Source organism: Thunnus thynnus, chromosome 20 (genome assembly GCF_963924715.1).
Source record: "Thunnus thynnus chromosome 20, fThuThy2.1, whole genome shotgun sequence".
Classification (NCBI taxonomy): Eukaryota; Metazoa; Chordata; class Actinopteri; order Scombriformes; family Scombridae; genus Thunnus; species Thunnus thynnus.
The window spans coordinates 27,009,732-27,032,651 of NC_089536.1; the positions used below are offsets into that span (position 1 = coordinate 27,009,732).

General features: G+C 40.5%; 1 pseudogene; it reads right to left on the reverse strand.

The window, feature by feature from the left end:
* Nucleotides 1–433: 433 nt before the first annotated feature.
* LOC137172634 (piggyBac transposable element-derived protein 3-like) overlaps nt 434–22,920 on the reverse strand; it is a 35,458-nt pseudogene continuing 12,971 nt past the window's right edge.

Sequence of the window (22,920 nt, forward strand, 5' to 3'; positions counted from 1 at the left end):
AAGTTTAAAACTGTTCAAAACTGTTCATTTCAATGCCAGATCATGGCTATGCAAAAACAAAACTGCAAACAATGCAACCTTTGTAAAAACCTTGTGATTTGTTCTTTTGTACCTTTGTATGAATTTTCCTTGCTTCCTACTCCAAACTAGGAATTTCCTTTTTGTCTATAGGAGCAGTCTGTCCAACCTATTGGCCTGTATGAAATTCTGCAAAACAGTTGCATTCAGTTTGCAAGCATAGGAATGGTGTGTAACAAAGTATAAAACTGTTCAAAAACCTCTCATTTCAATGCCCGAACATGGCTGTGCAAAAACAAAAATGCAAACAATGCAACCTATGTAAAAGCTTTGTGACTTTTGTAACTTGTAATTTTCCTTGCTCCATACTCCAAACTAGGAATGTCCTTTTTTCAGTAGGAACAGTCTATCACACCTATTGGCCTGTGTGAAATGCTGCATAACAGTTGCGTTCAGTTTGCAAGCACAGGAACATACTACATGTAACACACAAGATTTCCCAGAGCAGCCGTTTTCTCTGCGACGCATTGGGTTTTTCAGATTGACCATGTCTGGAAGATGTGCAGCAGAAGTTGACATGGGGTACTGGAGTGACCTCACGTCTCTTGCCTTGTTGCGAAAGGTGTGCATTTTTTTCCTGTACATGTTCGACATCAGTGTCACACTTGGTCAAGTATGCCTGAGCCACTGTCATGCGAAACTCAAGGAAGTGCATTATGCCCTTTCTTGGTGTACTACATCCAGTGTTGTCTTTGCAATACAATAGCCAGCTGTTGGCTAAAGCGAGATCAGTGAAGTGCATTAGCATCCGAATAGTCCACTTCTTGGTTCGGACGCTCATTCGGTAGTAACTCATCATCCTGTCTACCAAGTCAACCCCACTCATCCTGGAGTTGTACTCGCAGACAATAGTTGGTCATGGGACAGTCACATATTGTTTGTCTTTCTTGGATCATCGCTGGCAGGTGTCTTCTGGCTGTTCAGCATGAACAGCAGAAAGCATCAAAATGGGTTTGTTGTCATACCACTTCACAACACATACCTTCCCATCTCCCTTGGTAACTGATGCTGAGGCACCTCTTCCTTGCTGTTTCATGGTTTGGTCACTTGGTAGCTTCTGCAGTGCTTTATTGATACGGTTCTTCATTACTGTACCAGTCAGGTACACCTGCTTCCACAGCATTTGATCCACAGCTTTCATGGTTGTGAAGAACCGATCACAGTATACTTTTGTACCAGGATGCAGAGTTTTAGCCAGATGTTCGATGACCAAGCTCCCAAAGCCAGTCCCTCCGCTTCCTGAACCTGTGAACTCAGGGCGTTTGCACCTTGATACACTTCAAATTCCACCACAATGCCATCTGCTGAAGCCAGCACAAAGTTCTTCATGCCAACTGGATTGGGCTTTAGTGGCACATTCTGTTGAAATGGACAGGCTCCTGTTACTGGGATTATCTGCTCATCAATTGACACACATTCTGGTCGAGCCTGAAGCAAGCAGCCTTTGAGAATGCGATCCATAAAAGGCCTTGTCTTCCAGACTCTGTCAGCTTTCCTCATGTCTTCTGGAATGTCATCATCAATGACTACTTTTAGATGTTTCCTCAGATTGAAAAATCTGTCATGCCTGATTTTGTCGCTTATGGTAGGGATTCATAAGGCATTAGACCAGAACATTTGTGGGTAAGGCACGCAAGACATCAAAATCATTGCTCCAAAAAAAGATAAATCAGTAACACTTCATTTTACGGGTCCGCAAATTTCATGGTAATTAGGTGGTAATTAGCAAGTAACTTCTTTGAAATTTCTTTGAAATTACCCCAAAATTTACCTCAAATTTCATGGTAATTAGGTGATAATTAGCTAGTAACTTCTTTGAAATTACACCAAAATTACCTCAAAATTTGTCTCAACTTTCATGGTAAGTAGATATAATAAATATATATATAATAAATAAGTAAGTTACTTGAAATTTTGTTGAAATTACCACAAAATTACCCCAGCATTCACCTCAAGTTTCATGGTAAATGAGTGAGTTGTTGCAGCTTAATTTCCAACTAGTTTCTGTCTAATTTCTATTGAACTGACCCCTAAATTGAAGTGAATTGATGCTGCCTAATTTCCAAGTAATTTCTGCTTAACTTCTGTGGATCATACCAGCTTTATTTCCAACTAGTTTCTGTCTAATTTCTACTGAGTGGAGCCCTACATTGAAGTGAGTTGTTCCTGCCTAATTTCCAAGTAATTTCTGCCTAGCGTCTGTGGATCATACCAGCTTAACTTCCAACTAGTTTATGTCTAATTTCTACTGAGTGGACCCCTAAATTGAAATGAGTTGTTGCTGCCTAATTTCCAAGTAATTTCTGCTTAACTTCTGGACCCCTAAAGAGATGCTTTGCATGTATAAAAAGAAGCTATCAAGAAAATGAAAAAGGACAGAATGCCTTTATAAATATATTTTCAATTATTTTTCCTAAGTCAGCGGTTGTGTGTGTTTTGTGTGGCCTGGAGGTCTTTTCTCCTTTTAGAGATATTATATTTTTCTCTTTTGAATTAGCCTGTTACTCTATACTATTTTTGAATTTCATGTCGAAATTGGTTTAGCTTCAGTTTAATTTTCAGTAGTTTGTTTTTATTAGTTTTGTTTTTATCACAGATTGTTGGAGAGCTTTTCAAAGACTGTCATAAGATGGTTCCATCCATTATCATGCCAACCATAGGCGACACTTTGTGTATCTACAGACAGGTCTCATACACAACATATTGAGAGAGCCTGGTGTTCTTGTAAAGAGAACATCTACCGCTTCAGGGGGAAGTGAACGGCCACAGCTCTTAAGATGAACCTCAGATTCATCGAGTGGAACCACCAGTTGGCCAAAAAATATGATGGAGTGGTTGGACGCCTTTTTAAAGACATTAGAGTGTTTTTTTAATGTGTAAAAGTAGCACAATACAAATGCTGTGTTTTCATGTCAGAAACTGTGTATTAATTTAATATCTTTGTAAATGTACTGTCTCAAAATATAAAAGTGACATTCGTTGAGTGCCACCATCAGCCACCATTGCATAATTACATAGCCCAGTGTAAGTGCAGTTAGATTCTCTTAGCACTGCCCTTGCCTTTTCCTAAGTCCTTACGAATTCTCCTTCACATCTTTCCTTGACCTTGTGATGTTTTCCATGTCAGCAAGTTTTCTAAGGAAAAGTGGTTAGGAAAAGACGATAGGACGTACTTTTTACTTTTCAACCGCAGTCTCAGTCTCAGTGCATTTAGTGGCAGGCTGCAGAGTTGGATGCATGGAGCTCTAAACTAATCAGAAGAGTCCTTGGAAGAGTCTTTAAAAAGTTTAACTACACAATGAAAATAAGAGATTACAATATAATAGACATGTCAAATGGCATGGCTCGGCTTGTGGCTTAGGCATCTTTGCACTCTTTTGCTTCTTAGTTGAGTCTCTTTCTGGAGCCCTCAGCTTTCTGCCATAGAAAAAACACCCACAATGCCAGGCCATCCCGGCTGCAGGGCCAAGAGGAACACAGAAGAAGCAGCAAGAAAAAAACAAAAACAGAAGAGGAGCAACAGCCAAAAAGGTCATGAGTGAAGAAGAGGCAGACAAAGAGTTGTAGAACTTCTTATAGTTAGGAGGCATGATTTTGGAGAAAGAGGATCCTTTGGCACCCTTTTGAGGGACTGCATTGATTACTAATTAATTACTTTTTGTGGAGAGAAAACTTCCCTCCCTAGAAAAACTTAATAATTGTAATATTGATTAACCACATAGTACAAGTACAGAATAAAATCAATAAACCTTAATTTTCTAAACTGTAATTAAATCTATTAAGGAAGCATTATCCTAGCAATCAAACCATAGATAAATAATACACGTACACTGGTTAATATCAAATAAATCAAATGCAATAATATGTGTGACTTTTAATTAACAAATTTTGAAGCAGAGTTTGAATTTCCATAATATCAATCTAATTAATAGTTCTAAAACAGAAAGTGAACATTGGTCAAGTCTATACATATTGATACATATGTTTTTAGTGGTATCTGACCAATTCAGACACTTACCATAAATAAAAGAAAACAGAGGAGGAGAGCAACTCAAAGGAATGGAGCTTCTCCCAAAATTTATGACTTAAGAGATAGGAGCTAGCAGAAGAAGGGAGGGTGGCCCATCCAAGTTTGGATGGTCTGTTTGTATCTGAAAAGAAAAACAAAGTTGCTAATTTCCAAAACTGTCCATTTTCCTCCCATAGCTGGAGGTGAGAAGGCTGGGTTTTTAGTTCTGTCCAGTGTCCTTGACATCCATATGCCTTTAATACAGAGGTCATTGGGTCCGTGTGTGTGTGCTTCTGCACCTACACAGACAGATTGTTAGGCCAAATGAAGCAAAATGTTTTCAAAAGAATTAAACTTTTCCTCTTATATTTATGGGTTCATTATCCTTCATGTATATAGGCTAGCTGACCCTGATGCCTGACACCTGGAGTGGGATGCTCCTCAGTGCAGGAAGGTGTCTGTTCAGGCACACTGTTCAGCATGTGTGGATTCAGCAATAACCATGCAAGTGATGCACTGGTGACAGTCTGCCAAGGTTTCCTCTCTGGGCCTGTCACTACACTGCTTCCACTTTACATTATTAGGCAAAGCAAGGCAAATTCATTTAGATAACACCTTTTAAAGAACAAGACAATTCAAAGTGCTTTACAGAAGACACAAAAAGGCATTAGCCCAATATGTAGCTTTTCCACATAAAAATGTCAGCCACCAGTAGCAGTGGAGTGGACGATAAGACTGCAGGGCTTCCCTCCTGTTGGGTCTGTGATGGATGAGGGTTGTGTGTGATCACTCCACGATGACACACAACTAATCCTCTCCTCTCTTGTACTCTCCTTCACTACTTCCCCTCTGTTTTCCCCTCCTCTCCTCCATTCCTGTTTCTTTCTTTTCCTTTCTTATCCCTTCTCCTTTCTACCTTTTGTCTACATTTTTCCCAACTCCCTTTATCTAAGCCTGTCTTTAACCCTCTTTTCTGTCCTCCTCTCCTTCTTTCTCTCTCCTTTCCTGTCCTTGCCTTTCCTTCATACTTCTTTTTATTTCAGCACCTCTTCCCCCTGTTTTTTCTTTACACTTCTCCCTGTTTACATCCTTCTTCTTCCTCTCGTCCGCTGGTCTGCTGTCCAGAGGAGTGATAGGGGGTAAGTCTGTGGGTTAATGCTGTGTGCTCTGTGGTGTCAGCATCAGCAGTGACAGATCTTGACAACTGTATTCATGGGAAATGCAGTATGTGTATGCTAATCTCTCCCTGCATCCTAACAACATGTCTGGGAGGTAGAGCTGTCACTGCGCCTGATGAGACACACACACACACACACACACACACACACACACACACACACACACACACACACACACACACACACACACACACGTTATTCCAAGTCCTCGGACAATCTTTAAGTGTCTGCATATAGAATGAATCCTGAGTATTCTGCCTTTCCCTATCAGGTGTTATCCTGTTCTATCAGATGCATTCCCATCAAGATGATAGCGTTTGAAGAGTTGGTGCACAGACAAGTCAGCTCTTAACCCAGGTGATTAATGAGCTTGTTTTTTTCCATACCATATGCAAACACTGTATAAGAGAGTCAGAATAACAGGGGTCATACTATGATTATCAGAAACCTGCTGAGATGCCAGTCCTTATTTACTTATTAGAGTGTACTAAAAGGAGCTCACATCAGTTTGTCAGAAGAACTGAATCAAAATTGAGTTGAGGGGCTTCTGCCACCACAGGTCCGCAGATGAGTTCTGTTAATGCTGTAGAGGGTGGACCGACATTGCCTAAGATTGGTGCACCACATATGGGCTGGTGATGATGTTTCACAGACAGTTGTGCAATTCTCCACAGCTTGTGACAAAACCTTACTTGCTCAGCATCAGTCTTATATTACCACCTCAAAAAACTGCCGCAGTGATCCATCTGGGTCCCCACGCATGGACCTTATTTATTAATCTGTGGTTGAAGAATGCAAAACTAGAATTAAAATAGTTTTCTTTCTACATCAAATTGGACTTGTTCTAAACATTTAAATGATTGGTTGTAACCATAGACTGTAAAAAAATATGGATATAGTCACTTTAATGTCACCCATTGGTTTGTGAACTGCTGTTTTGAAGCTATGAGTGTAGCGATTTGACCATTGCCATCTTGGATTTGACCATCACCATGTTTGATTTTTGGAGCCAGAAGTGACCATATTTTCTTTCTGCAAGAAAACACCTTTCTGTCTCTTCCTGGGTTCAAACCCTCTCTGTAGCAACATGCTTTCAACACCCTTTATGAAAACACTGGACTGGCAAATAGGAGACTTCCAGGCTTTCATACAGTATGTGAATTGAAGCACCACAGTATCTCCATGGGTCTAGAACAGTGACAGTTAAATTTTGGCATTGAAAATAAAATTTGTTGAAAACAAACCTGAGCTGCAAAAGGAAACTGCAAAAAGTTCCACTGAAAAATAAAACACAGGCATTAAAAAAAATTACAATCTCATTATCTTATTTTATTTAGATATTTTTTGTATTATGGTGTGTTTTTCAATGTCAATCTTCAGATTTTTGTCATGTCTGTCTGTCTTTCAGTGACAGTTTTTTTTTTTTTTTTACAGTGTCAGTTTTTTTCAGTGTCACTGTGTTGTTTTCGGTTTCACCTTTCTGTCACTGTTTTGGCATACAGAGGAGGGCCCTTGCTGGGCCTACATTACCCGGTATGCCTTGGGGTCTGACAAAGATAGCTCTGAGTCAATTCAGGGAACACATCCTTTGAAGGACATGATCTACAAAGGTGTGTCCTTTGTAGACTGCAAAGGCCGAACCGAGCGTTGCTAAATAAGACGATCTGGTCTACGGAGAATTTCCTATTTGTGTCTCCAGCTGTTCCCGCCCTTACTATTGTGCTGCAAAGTGCTGCTCCTGTCACCTAGCAGTCTTGACAGTTGCAGTTGGTAATCGGGACACAGCCAGGAGACATGGTGCCAGAAATTTTAATTGTGTTACTTTGGCAGCCCATCCAGGTCCAGCAGCACCACCAGGGACTCCCTGCTCATCTGAACCAAAAATGTACATAAACACATATTCTAAGGCCTAATATTTATAAAATTGAATTTAAGACTTTTTAAGAACCTGCAGACACCCTGTTATTCCACTTCTTATGTACTTTATTTAAGTAGTACAGACCACTGTAAATGAAATAAACAATGTATTTAACAATTACTTTATTTTAATTAATTCATTCAATATTTATTATTTTTCAATTAATCTGTCCAGTAGAGAGAAGAGCCTGTCCATTCTCTATATGCTCTCCTTTCCTCTGCCTCCCTGTGCAGCAGCATACTTGCTGACAGCAGCAGCTCAGCTTCAACACAGACTGTAGTGTGACAAAATAATCTCAACTCAAAGCTCTACTGACACTTTTTTTCACAAAAAAAAACGTCATTGACAGAGATGCAGTAAATTGTTATTAAGTCTGTAATGTAGCTATAATAAAAATCCATACTGTTATATAGCTTAATAAAATAAAATAAAATTTAATATAGACTTATCTGTTCATCTTAATACATTTATATTTATTGAAATGTGGTGATATCTGTACATATAGAGCCTCAGAGGCAGCGCTGTTGTTCTGTCTAGTAAAAACATGAAGCTTCACTTTACATTCAGATAAAGTAATGTGGCAGCTACAGTTGTTAGAGTTCATCTTTGAGACCAACATTTATCTCCCAAAAGGAGTTATATCATATTTCAAAATGCTACTGAGACATTAGAGCCAGCAGTAAATTACCAAAGAGCTGCACACATCAGTTCATGGATGATGACAGATGTTTACCGGCCAATCATCGCAGGAGTCGGGCTGCTAGCAGCTGAGATGACACTGATCTCCCATGGCCAGCAGCTTCCCACATGTCTAAAAATGTCCGATCAGATTTACAAAGACGTTATTTGGATAAACTGACCACATTTTGGGAATCTACATCTTACTTTCTCGCCTGAAAACATATAAAATCTTAATAAAGTGACATATTAACAGTCCTGGAGCGAAAATTACAACAGTCTGACTCAGAATCTCTGCCATGACGCCATCGCCCTTGGACATCTTCATTGGACTGCAAAGCATACTGGGTAATGTAGGCCTAGCAAAGGCCTTCCTCTCTATGCTAAAACAGTGACAGAAACTTGAAACTGAAAAACAGTAATTTGCGACCCCTGTTCCTGTGGCAATACTTGTTTCAGTACCAATACAACTTTTTCCAATAGTGTTTCAATGCCAATGTTTCTTTCTTCAGTTCAGGTTTTGTTTTTAATGCGAAATTTTATTTTTGATGTCAAAATTTAACTGTCACTGTTCTAGCCCCATATATCTCCTGTGTGCAAAATACTCTATGACAAACGTGCTATGAGCAAGTATTAAAGGGAAGATTCACCGCTGTGAATACAATGATTTCTTAAAACTAGGTCATGTCAAGTCAGTTTTATTTGTATAGCACCAAATCACAACAAAAGTTATCTCAGGGCACTTTTCACATAGAGTAGGTCTAGACCGTACTTTTTAATTTACTGAGACCCAACATTACCCCATGTGCAGGCACTTGGCGACAGCGGCAAGGAAAATCTCCCCTTTAACAGTAAGAAACCTCAAGCAGAACCGGGCTCCTGGTGGGCAGCCATCTGCCTTGACAGGTTGGGTTGAGAGAGAAAGAGGGAGGGCGAAAGGATAGAGAGAGACACAGAGAAGCACAGCAACAACAATAATAACAATAACAACAAGAACAATAATAATAATAGAAATATGACTAATAATGATAGCGGTAGCAGTGGGTAATAATGACTAATAATAATAGCAGCAGAGGTGGGCGTCAGCTGGACAGCAGTCAGGCTGCAGCCACAGGTCTCCTGCGAGATAAAGCACAAAACTATGGAGAAGATGTCAAGTTAGTAACAAGTATTAATGGTACATGAATGTGAAGAGATGGAGAGGGGTAGGAGGAACAAGGAGCTCAGTGCATCATGGAAAGTCCTCCAGCAGTCTAGGCCTATAGCAGCATAACTAGGGGCTGGTCCAAGACAAGCCTAGGTCGGTGCTAACTATAAGCTTTATCTAAAAGGAAAGTTTTAAACCTACTCTTAAAGTTAGAGAGGGTGTCTGCCTCCCAGACTGAAACTGGAAGATGGTTCCCCAGGAGATGAGCCTGATAGTTGAAGGCTCTGCCTCCCATTATACTTTTGGAGATTCTAGGAACCACCTGTAAGCCTGCAGTCCGGGAGCACAGGGTTCTAATGGGGTAATAGGGTACTCTGAGCTCTTTAAGATGGTGCCTGACCATTAAGGGCTTTGTAGGTGAGGAGAAGAATTTTAAACTCTATTCTGGATTTTACGGGAAGTGTAGTTTTTGTCAGTTCAGGTGCAGCTGCATTCCGGTCCAGCTAGAAAGTCTTTAGAGACTTGCCTGATAATAAGGAACTGCAATAATCCAGCATAGAAGTAACAACTGTATGGACTAGTTTTTCTGCATCTTTTTGAGACAGGATGTGTCTGATTTTTGCAATGCACTTAAATGAAAAAAAAGTGAAAAAAGGCAATCCTTGAAATTTGTTTTATGTGGGAGTTAAAGGATACATCCTGATCAAAGACAATCAATCAATCAATCAATCAATCAATCAATCAATTTTATTTAAAGTGTAGAATCACCATGCAGCACAGTCCCAATACACTTTACAGTAAAAAAGAATACATAGAACAAAACATACAGCAATTAATTTACAATAATAAAAATTAAAAATGCGCTTTGTTCTGTAATTAGACATTTTGTATTTTAGATTAGAAAGACTGGTTGAGCCTCATTCCTGGAGACAGGTTTGCTTGCTTATCAGTGCTGCTGCAACACTTTTGAACTGAGCATTCTTTGGGTATGCTGTGTTGCTATACATGCTCTCTGCCAATCTTTCAAGGATCTCATGTTTTAGCTCTTTTGATACTTTCAGGTGTGTTCCTTCACTCAGATACAGCAAATCTGCTCACCTAAATCTATACTCTACATCAACAGAAAAAATTAGGATTTCAAATAGTTCTGGCCACTGTTTCCGTCGCTCCTGAGATGTTGTTGAGAAGATCTCTGTATCTGCTGCACTGGATGTGTCACTCAAGATTTCATCAGATGCTGAGACAGGTACCAGCTCAAGTATGGGGATGACTTTGACTGTTGGTTTTTCTGGAAGATCTTCAATACCTGTCAGATTGCATAGTTTGTAATTGAATCCAGGATCTTTGTATTGGAGACTGAAGTTGTAATGAAGTCCCAGTGATTCTTTAAGCTTGCTCATCAAATCCTCAACTGTAGCAGGCCTCGTATTCAGGAACATTTTTATATCCACCTCTGTGAGAATGACCCTCAAAGTCTTCTTCTGGTGTGCCATCATATCCTGGGAATAAAAATAATTATTAGCTGTTAGAAATATGCATGTCCTCAAGAACAGTTGGTTGCTGAGCCATTGCTAGAGGGTTGCTAGTGTCACTAGGTAGTAATAGGCTTGTTGCTTAATTTCATTCCGCTTTTTTCTCTTGGGAAGAAGTATGAGAGGAAAGTTACAATACATAAATGTTTACGTGACAGGTGCTGTGCATCAAGAAACAGTTTACAATATCTATGAAAAATTGGATTGATTGCAGCAATCACAATATGACTTTTTAACGCAGAATATAACGCCTAAGTGTCACTATTAAATTGTCTCCAAATCTGTATGCTGCGAGAGGGAAAACATCATTCAGCTCTTTCAGTTGCACAACACACACAGAGGGGTTAGTGCTGTCACAGAGTTCCAAAGATCTGGAATGCTCATGGTACCATGCAGTCATCGCATTGCAGACAAACAGGATCTCTGTGTTAATTGGCAAATCCTGTTTGATCTGCTCAAATTTAGGGAGGCCTGAGAATGAACCAACAGAGAGTATCATATCAGGACAAAATCTACTTCCATCTACAAAGACTGATGATGCAACAAGAACTGTTGCAAGCTGAGGAACTCTAGCAGAAAACATGTTGGACATTCTCATGTGACTGATGCTGTAGTAACCCTTGTCAGTTTCAACTGTTGGCTTGAAAAATGAACTTGTGTCTAAATAGTAAGCCATCATAGTCTGATGCTTTACAGCCAGTGTAAGAGCTACATTTTTGAAGTTGTGAGCATTATGAATGCCTTGTTTGAAGAATTTGTGTTTTCCCTCAAAGCACATTGTCCAGATGTCTGAAAGTGGACCAAATGCCTTAATAGCTGGGGATAATGCTAACCGAAGTGGTGTTTTGTACATAATCTGTAATCAAGGAATGTAGTTTGCAACAGTTCTCTGTGTTCTGACACTTTGCAATCAAGGAAATGTATTGACTCAGTGTGCCTTGTTGCTACAGTCAACTCAACAGTGTCTTTGAGGAGCATCAGAATGTTCCATGCATTGTCTCCTTCAGGTACTTTATGGCCAATGAGAAGTGGGAGCAGTCTGATTATGGCCCAGTTCTCATGACCATTTCCACCTATGGTCCATTTGGCAGAGAAGCCATGTGCATTAGGCTGAGGCTGGTCAGTTTTGTCATTAAAGACCAGTGCAATAACTCAACAGGAACAATGCCTTCCAAAAGGTCATGCAGGATGTCAGGAGGGTAATCACGAACAACATGAAGGTGCTGACCTATATTTTGAAGGCACATTAGCTATCACTTAATACACTACACTCATTTTGTGTTTCTTTTTAGATGTCCTAAAGGATTGGACACTTCAAACTCATCTGTGTAAAGTCCAACAGCAATTTTGAACTCCCCTCCTTTAAGGAGGTCATTCTCTTTACAGTATGAACCATCTCTGTATGTACTGTACTCATGTGGCACATGCTTTTGTACTGGAAGAGATTTGTTCAAAATGTTTGCCCTGTTCGACATTTTCTGTAGCGCTGCATGTAGAGGAACATATACAGCACTAGATTTTTTTTTTCTCTATCAATAATATACTCCACTGGTAACCAATGAAAAGATTTTGCTCAAATATGCTGCTCTCCTTTCAGTGGTTGATAAGGAATCATCCTTGCCACAAAATCTTGTTATGACATTGCTCTCTGAGGCAGCCCTGACTAACGCCTGGGACACACAGCCTGCTTGAACCTCAGCAGTGTGTGTGCGACGCTGAACTGCTGCATCTCGCATGCTTCCAGCGTCCACACAGACAGTGTTGCTGCTGCGGCGCTTCTGCTGCCAGCTCTTTCTTTCTACATAGCTTTGGCTTTGATAATGGTCATCAATAATAGCATGTTTCATATCATTCAATTATAATAATTATAATATAATATTAATATAATATTTAGTTTAGTCAGAAAACGATTAAGAAACATGTGCTCAATTGTTAAAAATAAATAAACAATATGTGGCTGTGCTGCTGCTCTAATCTGTTAACATGGGCGCTGAAATGAAAAGCAAGAGGTTCTACGTCGCACACGCCCTGCTCACGCAGGCTGTGTCCCAGGTGTAACTGTCTCAAAACTGAATCATCTACATCTCTGTGTTGACATCCTTGACTGAATTATGCAGCAGTGCCTGGGACAGTTCACATATCTGTAAAAGCTGTAGCATTTCTTCTTGTATAGAACTTTCTGGAATATGAAAGATGGTTTGCATCTTAAAAAAAAGAGCTGCTAGGTTGTGCTCCAACTGTTCCCCAAATAATGAAGCTCTTCATTGCTGGAATCCTCACTGACCTCTGACTCAGGGGTGCTGCACTACCAGAGGCTTCTGGCTTGAACATCCTCCAATTGTTTGTTCTGTGGTGTTTACTTCTATGTTCATTAAATGTGGAGTACACATTAGTATGAAAGTTATATCCTTTATGTGGGCAGGGTGCAGAAAAATCACATAACTGACAGTGAAAGGTTTCACACAGTGCATCCTGGGCATCCTGGTGAATCTTGGATAAGTGGACCTTAAATGTATTAATGGAGCAAAAACATTCTTGATGTAAGCAAGGAAAAAGTACAGGTCTACTGTAGGTCCCACGTTTTAACCTGTAATGTTTTAATATCTATATATGATTATATGTTTCTCACATATAAACTCACAATACTTACACTTCCACTGCATTTTGACAAGAACTTGTAAAACAGGACATAAGAAAACTTTTAGCTCAACAGCTCAGTTGCTGTAACATTAACTCCACTGTAAAACGTTAACCAACCTCTGCTAATGACCAACTATGACCTCGTTCTTTGAAAAGTTTGCTAAGTTAATGTTATAAAAGCAACAAATCACTTGTTCAACCTTAACAAACACCATTTTGAAGCGGAACATTACCATGTGGAACAGACGTTAGCTAGCATTAGCCAAGAGCACCTGCAAACACATGCAAACATTATAAACTGTTAACGGATAGAACAGAAACTAATGTCAGCAAGTTAACACTTATCTAACTTCACTTAACCAGGGGGTGCCAAAAGAAAGATCTCTCTCCATAACCTTCATGGTAGGACGAAATGGCTGCAGCATATCTTTTACCCGTAAGTAGAGCCACACTTTCTATCTACTAATAGCTGGAGGAAAATTAACACATGAGATAGAGGGCACGATGTGTGCCCCTCTCCACACACCAGCACTGAAAAACGGGCCATTTCATGCTTAAGAGCCCATAGTAGATGGAGAAAGTGTGGGATCAAGCCTTCTTGTAGTTTCATTGCAAAAGGCCAAGTGCCAGTTCACAAGCGGAGTACATCACTGAGAGTCCACCTCTACCTGAGACCAATTTATCTCGTTATAACAATAGTGTCACGTTATAATTTGAACAGTAGGCTACTGCATCTTGCCCCTCTCTATAGCCCTTTTCACATATGAACTCCACATAATGTCTGGAGAATTGGGTCCGGACATTTTCTGGAGTTGCACTTTCACACATGTATCACACATTTTCTTGCCTACTGGAAACACTACATTTGTTTAGGCAAGGGGTGGCGCCTGGGTAGAGCATGCAGGAGGCAGGACATTATGCAAAAAGTATGCTGTGGTTGTAATTCAGGATTTTTAAGCTTTTCACCAGAAATAAAATGGCTTTTATTTTATGAGAAATCACAGGAAGTCCTTTCTCTCATTAGCACTAGCTTCATAGTAAAGGGGCTTGTGACAGCAGGCTTCCAGTTGGTAGAAGAAATATAGAATATATAGAAATATAGAATTACTATAAACATCTTTGCCTTCAGATGTGGTTGGATGACATGTTGTAGGAAGTAGATCGTTTCAAACATTCCTCTGCCTTATATCTTTAGTGGTTCTGAAGTCACTCAATGAACCACTTTTATCAGTCAGTCAGTGTTGAACCTGTTTGTAGATTGTACTTTTTACAGCTAAATGGACCCAGTCACAAGATGTTAATTGTGGGAAAGGTCAAATTGCTGTTAACAATATTTTTTACATTGGAATCAGTCAAAACTGATTAATTACCGTATTCTGTCATAGAGTTTAAAGGTGCGAGTTAGTTAAAAGAGTCACTGTTCCATCACTATACTGTGGCAGGAAAACATCCCACTCCTTTCACTTTGCTGTCTGTCTCCACACTCTCAGGCTCACACAGAGTTATGGATAATTTTTGAAAAAGGCATAAATACCTGTAACAGTGCATTTGTCAGAAGTCTGGTGCAAGATGGTGCAGATCATAATTATAATTTTCATGTGAGTTGTATGCAATCTGCTACAGCTCATTAGCATGAATGGGAATGATATATTTATTGGTTTATTTATAGAAACAGCTATCACAGGGGATCAAAGGTAAATGTAAACAGCTAGAACTGAGGAAGACCAACACCGGTGGCCATTAGTAGACTTACGTTGACATATAAATCTAACCAGCAACTTAAAATTATATCTGCTCCTAGTGTGCAGAAATAATGACTGCTAATGTCAGGTAGGTGCTGCAGGTAGCTGGTAACTTCCCATATATACAGAGCTATGCTGTAAAATGGAGGGTAGCTATTTACATGACATTGTGTGTGAAAAGGGGATTTGAGTGTGTGAATGTGTGTGTGTGTGTGTGTGATTGATAGTCCTCAGTCATAGTGTGTGGCAGCTGTGGAGGGCCTGTAAAGGTGTCTTTCTATGAATTAGGGGTGAGCAGCCAGGCCAGCCCAGCCAGATTGATGAGGGGCCAACGCATGGTTAAGTCTCATTTCATTTACAAGGACTGGCTAACCCATACACTGCAGGGGGGGGGGGGGTACACGGCTGACAGCTGTGTGTGTATGTGAGTCAGAGAGAGAGCGAGAGAGGGTCAAGTACCCCCCTACTGGTCTGCTGGTTTAATAGAATAGTAAAATCCCCTTGGCCATAGGTGCTTTAATGAATAATAGGCTGGTTGACATGGATTGATTGCTGTCCATTGGCAGGCTTGATCAGCAGAGCTTAAAAAGCTTCCTCAGAACACTGTTTCCCAGAAGGCTGTGGGAAAATCCACAGCTGGAAAGAGCCAGAAGGATTTGACAGTATGCTCACGTCCTAACAGAGTCGAGGATCAACACATATACCAAGGAGTTTTTTCAACATTTCACTCAATCCTTTTCAGCGACAGTGGCCTTCAAGGTACCAAGAGGACCAACTAGAATGAAAAATGGGCTAAAGACCACACAGAGTAAAGACTTAAAATCTTCCTACACTACACAAGATGTTAGGGCCCAGGACAATACAGTCCATTAAGTGTGTAGGCTGACTTTATAGCCTGTTACTTGGCATTCAGACCAAAATTAGCAGCAATATAAATTGTGATCCCACTGACAATGACGAAACCCGGAGAATTTTGAACTCAAGATGAACAGAGAAGCTAAATCTACAATGTATTTGAGAAAAACTAGCTTTACAATTTAATGTTGGCAATCAGAGATGTGGTGCTATGAGGCTGAATATTGTGCTGTAAATCCGACACAACAGAGTATGGAAGAGGAAGTGACAGCCAGAGCTACATTACAGTGGTTCTGGCCGGTGGCTTTGCAGTATTCACCAGTGACCGGTGAGGATCGTCAGAAAGAATGCACCAAAATTTGCGGTGCTTTGGTAAACCTGACTTTGTTCTCTCACAGAATATTATATCGGACTTAATTTATCCGGCTACATCCAACTTAAGCATAATTAGGTCCCGGTTCTTTGTCGTGCATAGCGATAAAAGAAGCAGTGTTTGGTTGCAGTTTTTCACTGTCTAACATTGTTTCCCAAACCAAGCTGAAATGGAGATGGCAGACAAGGAGGTTTTTGACTATCTACCGATGTGCTCTGACAGCATTCTGGCTTGTGTACTGCTCTGGATAAGTTGGCAATGATCCACATAATTAATTCCAGCAAGCCATTTGTTTTTATGATCCTTGCACACCGGTATGATATAACCAAAAAACGTTTTGTAAATGAAAATAATCCTTGGTAAAGAGATATAATGCTGCTCAATGCTAACTTGTCTCTGCTAATTGGCCACTCTTACGCACTAACTCACACTTATTAAATGATTATAGTGTTTGATGTCTGAAAGGCCAGAAAGTCCAGCATGAGCAACAGATACATGAGTTTGTCTTATCAGACACCAAAACACTTCACAGTGGTTTCTAACTTCTATTATAATTAAGGATTTTACTGCTCTGGAAAGTCACAGAAAGTCACAGGGACCATCCTTTTATCTTTCATTGTGGTGATCGCTCAAAAAAACGAATCTACTAGGAATGTGGGCTAGCATGTATTTGGTTGGCTAATGCAGTGTCTTGCCGAATGATGTAGCATTGTGTTCTGGCTAAAGTTGAGCCAGATTCAACTTTTTGTCAGACAATCCTGCATTGGCACCCCACCAGCTATTTCCATGCAGGCCTAAGTTCAGGGTCCACTGTGTCGATGTTTGATTGCTGCTTCCTCAACAGTTCACACAGTCCCACATTACTGCATGGCAGACTGTGTTGCTGTGGTCTCCTTCTCAGCCACATGCCTTAGAAGCCCCTTTCACACATGCAGTCCTGAAAAGTTTAAGAACATTTCCTGTACGGGGTCGTGTGAGCAGAGATCGATATTCAGGGAAATCTATACCACCAATTTCCTACCTCAAGACCTCGTAACATTTCAGGGTGGTACGGTTGTGTTGTGAATGAAAGCAGTAACATTGCAGGGACAAGCATGTAAAGGGTTATGTCAGTCAATGAACCAATCACAAGACTCTACTGATGACATATTTGAATGCATGACTTGTTTATGGTTGCCTTTACAATGTTTTTGTTGCAAATGGTGCTTTGTCTTGCAAACTTGTTGAATATTAAATACATTACAAGAACATTGGCACCGGACAAAAACAGCTGGGCAAAACCTGGTCTGCCATGTTCCTGAAAATAATAAGAGACGTCTTCCGCCACGTACACGTATATCCAACCTTGCCGTCTCTTCTTCGTCTGTTGAGTTTATGGCAGTTGGCATCCATAAGTGTTGCATTACCGCCATCTGCTGGACTCTCCCTTGCCCCATCTGTTCATTGCCATGGCATGTGTGAAAAGGCACAAGATGGAAATGTTCCTCAATGTAGCTGCATGTGTGAATAATGAAAATCACTAGCGGTGCCTGAAAGATTATCCCAGTAATTTACTGGGAACTATATGTGAAAGAGGCTTTAGTCACCTGCAAGGCCCTCATAAAGCCTAACTCTGCTGTCAGATGGTTTAAATCAACCCTTTAAGTTGCTGAATAGACCAGGGTTGCCAGGTCTGTGACAAAACCAGCACAATGGCCAATCAAAACCAGCCTATTGGCCAATAAAACCAGCTCAAAAACCAGCACAGTACCAGAACAAAATATGCCTCTTCCAAATCATATACACTGCTTTTAAAGTCCAACAGCATTGCTATAATTGCCAAATGTATTATTAAATCTACAAAGTAACACCATAAATGTTTAGTGTGCCAGCATTAAAAGCACTTTTCCCTAAACAGCTCTTTCACCTAGGTCCTAAAATGGCCTTGTGTAATTAGATACAGTATATTATCATAAATAAAATATAGCTCTGTGCTATAGACCAATTCACTAACACACAAACTAACCTGTTACTTTGTCTATTCGCTCTCTCTCTCCTTCTCCCTCTTCCTCGCTGCCTGGACAACATAAATGTATTGTTTTTACTTCATATCCATTTACTGTAGTTAATGCTATACCTTATTTCAACTGAAACACCTTATCATGTTGATTTAATATATTTTAATCATATACTTATAGCAGATACATGTTTAAATAGGCTATGCATTTACTCTTAGCATTTTTGTTTATCTTATTGCTACTGATACACTTTATCCTGTTAATTCACAACATTTTAATATTATACACACAATACATATATGTGTAAATAGGCTATGTATTTATGGCATTAAAATCATTTCAGCTTACCTGTCTGACTTGTAGAAGGCTGACTGCTTTACAGTAAAAAAAAGAAAAATGAAAACTCCTTGAAATGGAACCAATGGTGTCAGATGCTTTAAGATCCCTTGCCCTCTTGGTCCTTGTCATACATGTCTGTATTGTCTTTCATTTGATTGCACAATTTGGTCTCGATCATATGCATCTCCAAGAATGTGCGTTCCACAGCTGCGTTGCTAAATGGCAATGCCAGAGGTGATAGAGCAAATGATACAAGCCCAGCAAAGTCCTTGTCATGGGCAGCGTCCTTGTGATTTTCCGCTTCAATCCAGAAGTGTTCGGTTTTGCAGTCTTCTGTATTCTGCCATTGGAGTGTGGCCAGTACTCTCTACTGCTGATCAAGCTTGCTGAGGTCTCCTGTGTACAGTTGGAGTACTGATAGATGTAAACTTTTTTCTGAGCACTGAGCATGTAGATGGACTCAAGGCCCTGAGAGACTGGAGTTGCTGCATGTTGGTAGGCAGATATTGTTTCATTTGGTTCGCAAATTCAAGCGGGTATTCTTTGCAACGTTGTTTAACATCCTCTGCTGCTGGTGTGGGAAGATGTGCGTTCTCCAGCTCCATCAGGAACTGAATTGGTATTCAATGGCCCTGTCAAAGTCTATGATCTCTCACCACCTGGAGTTGTCCATGACCACAGTGTTGATTTTTGTGAGTTTGTAGCAGGCTCAGATAAAACCTGATGAGTTTGTGGAAAAGCCTGCATGGATTTGTGTTTTCCAGATGAAACATCTTGTTCACTCAGTTTACCTCTTGAATGATGGGATGACCAAACCATCCTTCTGTCACAGCCTTATATGGCACAGTCACTGTTTTGCTTTCCTTACTGATGAAGAAAAATGCAAGGCTATTTTTGTTCTTCAAAGACTGAGGTACTTTCATTCTAATATAAAACTGACATTTTTTAGTTACAGTTGTTCAGATATTATTCTAACAGGGACCTGAGGTAGGGGTTTACAAACCTGAGTTAAGACCTTCTAAAATCACTGTTTAACAGGTTTCTGTCTTGCTCTGCTTCTCTCTCACACACACACATACACACAAACTCACATAGCCGCTTGGTCTAGTCTTAGTATTGAGTGGAGATGTGAGCCTCACGGCTCCCCTGCAATCTACTGACATTGATCTGAGAAAATGATCAAACTCTGGCCAGACACTCACAGGAATCCTGCTTTTCATTAACTGTGTAAATGTGTGTGCACATGGTGGTTGAAGCATGCACATGCCTGTGATGTGCATGTTGGAATTTTCAAGCATATGTAAATATTTTACAATCCACCCCGAGTGAGTATGAGTGCAAATCTGCTTTTGGTAATATTTCTGTGGGGCGCGTGTGCATCAGTGTGTGACAGAAACTCTCTCTTTCCTTGTGTGAAGGGGTGTGTCACTGTGTCACAGTGTGTGCGTGTGTGTGTATATGTGAGTATGGGTCTGTGCAAGTTGTTCCTGAGTGGCACCACCAAACCTGATAGTGGATTGGACTGGAGAGACGGGCAGGCAATCAGACTCCATCCAGACGACCCAAAGCCGCCAGCATCTCCTTGTTTTATCAGTTAAAGGACAGGTGGACAGCTCAGGCACTGGCTCATATACAGCAGGATGGCCAGTGCTTTACATCACAGAGACAGCTTTGAGATGCCAGGATTTTTTCATTTTGTTATTTTGTGTATTAGGACATAGCAAAAGGCATTTCCTGCAATTGGCTAGGCTAAAAACAAGGCTTACCTAGTCTGTTGCAGGCAACATTTTGGCCTTTGTCGTGGCTCAAAAACTGACATCCATAGAAAGTTTTGGTCTCATCTTGAACCGGAGCATCTGGATATTAATTCCATACCCAAAATGTTATGATCCACTAAAGTTAGGCACAATACAAGATGAATAAATCACCCTTTTTGTTATCTTTGCCACCATATTGACTATAAGGGAGTCAGGATGGACAACTGAATGAGATTCAACTCTCTCTTTGTTTGGGAGGGGAGAGGGAGCTAGGGAAGGATTTCAGTTAGGCGAATCCAGGACACTCAGTTACAATACCATTACACTATTCTATGAATCTTAAAGAAAACTGAGACTGTACTATACAAAAACACTTTATTAAAAACTTTGCATACATCTATTGAAATCTATTTAAAATATACACACCTTACACCTTACCTTACACACCTGGTGAACATCTGCACTCTACTGAGTGCACTCCTCAGTATTTTATATTTTTTGGTTTAATTATGGCGCCCACTAGCTTTGCATTAATTTGATGGAATACTGTTACACAAGTGGAGTCCTTATTTTGATACAGCAAATCAAACTTTGCATAAAGTAGAAAGGTGGCGTCCTATCATAGACAGAGCAGACGGTCATACTGAGCCTGATAGCATCCTGCTACACAACACATGAGCCATAGACTGAAGTACAACCCACATCAGCTTTCTTTCTTACAAACATGACCACACGTCTTGTCCTGAAACTTAGCTTGTTGAAGGAGCCACCAAACAAACATCCACTGGGGAAAATGTTAACATCAGCTAGCAGGCTAGATAGGTAATTAGCTGCTCTGCTGCAGCACATTAAACAGCATGTTAACATACCTGCAAATGTCACTTTGGACTCGTTAGATGCAAGTGTGGTTCTTACTCTTCAATGCCACTGCAAGCAACACCTATGACTTGTAGCTAGCAGCAGTCTTTTTCAACGAGTTCTCTAAATTAAATGACCAAATACATTGTTTGACCATATCACTCCAGAATGACACTTAGTAGCCTTTCTAATCTTGTGCCCCTATTGGCAGTCATTGGCAGGACAACATCATTTGTCTGCCCTCTCCAAAACCATTACAAATCACTGTTAAAAAATAATGATGTTTTATGATGTGACAATGCTGTGCTCAAAGTCTGGTTAGGTTTAGGCACAAAAACCCCTTGGTTAGGTTCAGGAAAAGGTCATGGTTTAGGTTCAAATCACTTTGTTAAGGTTGGAGAACGGTGTAGATTAAAGTTACTACTACCTTAAAGTTAGGCCACCTTTGCAGTTACGCTTTTGTGTCGACTGTCTTGACTCGTGGTTGGAAACAGGAAATGAACAGTAGTCTCCTGGGGCAAAGTCCAGTGTTTGGTTAATGCCTCCATCCATCCTTCCTCCTCTAAATGAGGAAATATGTCGACATATACATCATCTGAACTGCACCATTACTCCAGGTCATAATTACTAGACGGCATCTGTCACTCAAACATAAATATAGGTGATTTTTGGGTGACTGACATTATGGCCTATCGTGTCATTTTTCTTGGAAGGACAGTCTCAACACACCACACCACTCCAAAGAAGGTTCCCCAGGGGACACCTACCAGACCCTGAGTATTTAAAACAGCAAATGTGCAAACTTTCATTAATAGACTAAATTGGACCAATCAGTAATGGAGTGGTAAAACTCAAATTGCCACAGACCTACTGTACTTAAAGAAGCATGTGGGTGAATGCAAGAGGAAATAGCTGAACGAGATAGTACTTGTTATGCTTGAAAAGAAAAGGATATACAGTAGGATGCTCCTTTCAGCCTGCATTCTCATTCTTTTCTTTGGTTGTCCCCCCAGACACACTTTTTCTGTCTCCATGACTTACAGATGAGAGACAAGATGATTTTCAAGGTGGTAGAGGGAGAAAGAGAAAGCGAGACTTTAAGCTCAGCCTTCTGTCTAACTCTTTCATATCAGAGAAAAAATGAAGCGATCGATTTTCTGTCTGTTTCTCTCTCTGCTGGGAATATTAAAACAGACAGTGAGGTTTCTCATGTTCCCTCACCCTACCCATCGCCCTTCCTCTTCTCCTCCTCCTCTCCCTCTCCTGATCTCCTTCCTTGTGTGGATCCTCTGTGTCACTGATTTCTATGTTTGATCCATTGCCTTTCCTTCCCACTATTCCATAACTCTGTCCATGTCATCTGTGCACTTCCTTAGTCTTCTTTATTTTGATGTCCTCCTGTCCTCCCACACCATCCCACTGTCTCTTCATCCTCGACCAAAGGATCTTCCAGAAGGTCCCTGTGCAAATCGACCGCAGGCCTCCTTCTCCTGGGGTATAAGGTAGAGGGCGGGCTTTGATAGAGAGATGGAAGATAAAGAGGTACATAGATGAAAATTTGAGGAAAGGAGGGAGGGGGGAGGAGGCTGCCGACTTGCTCATAGCCTCAGGCAGTGGCTTGTCAAGTGTGGTGCTCCAAAGCATCGTTTCAGCTTCCCCTCCCAGCATTTGGCTTCACATTCATGCTGATCTGAAGAGCTGGGAAGGAGGGGTAGAGGTCTGGGGAAATGAAAAGGTCTGTGTGTGTACAGGCTTGTGTGTGTGTGTGTGTTTGTGTGTGTTTCAGTCCTTTGAGAATCAGTTTAAAGGCCCAAGGCTT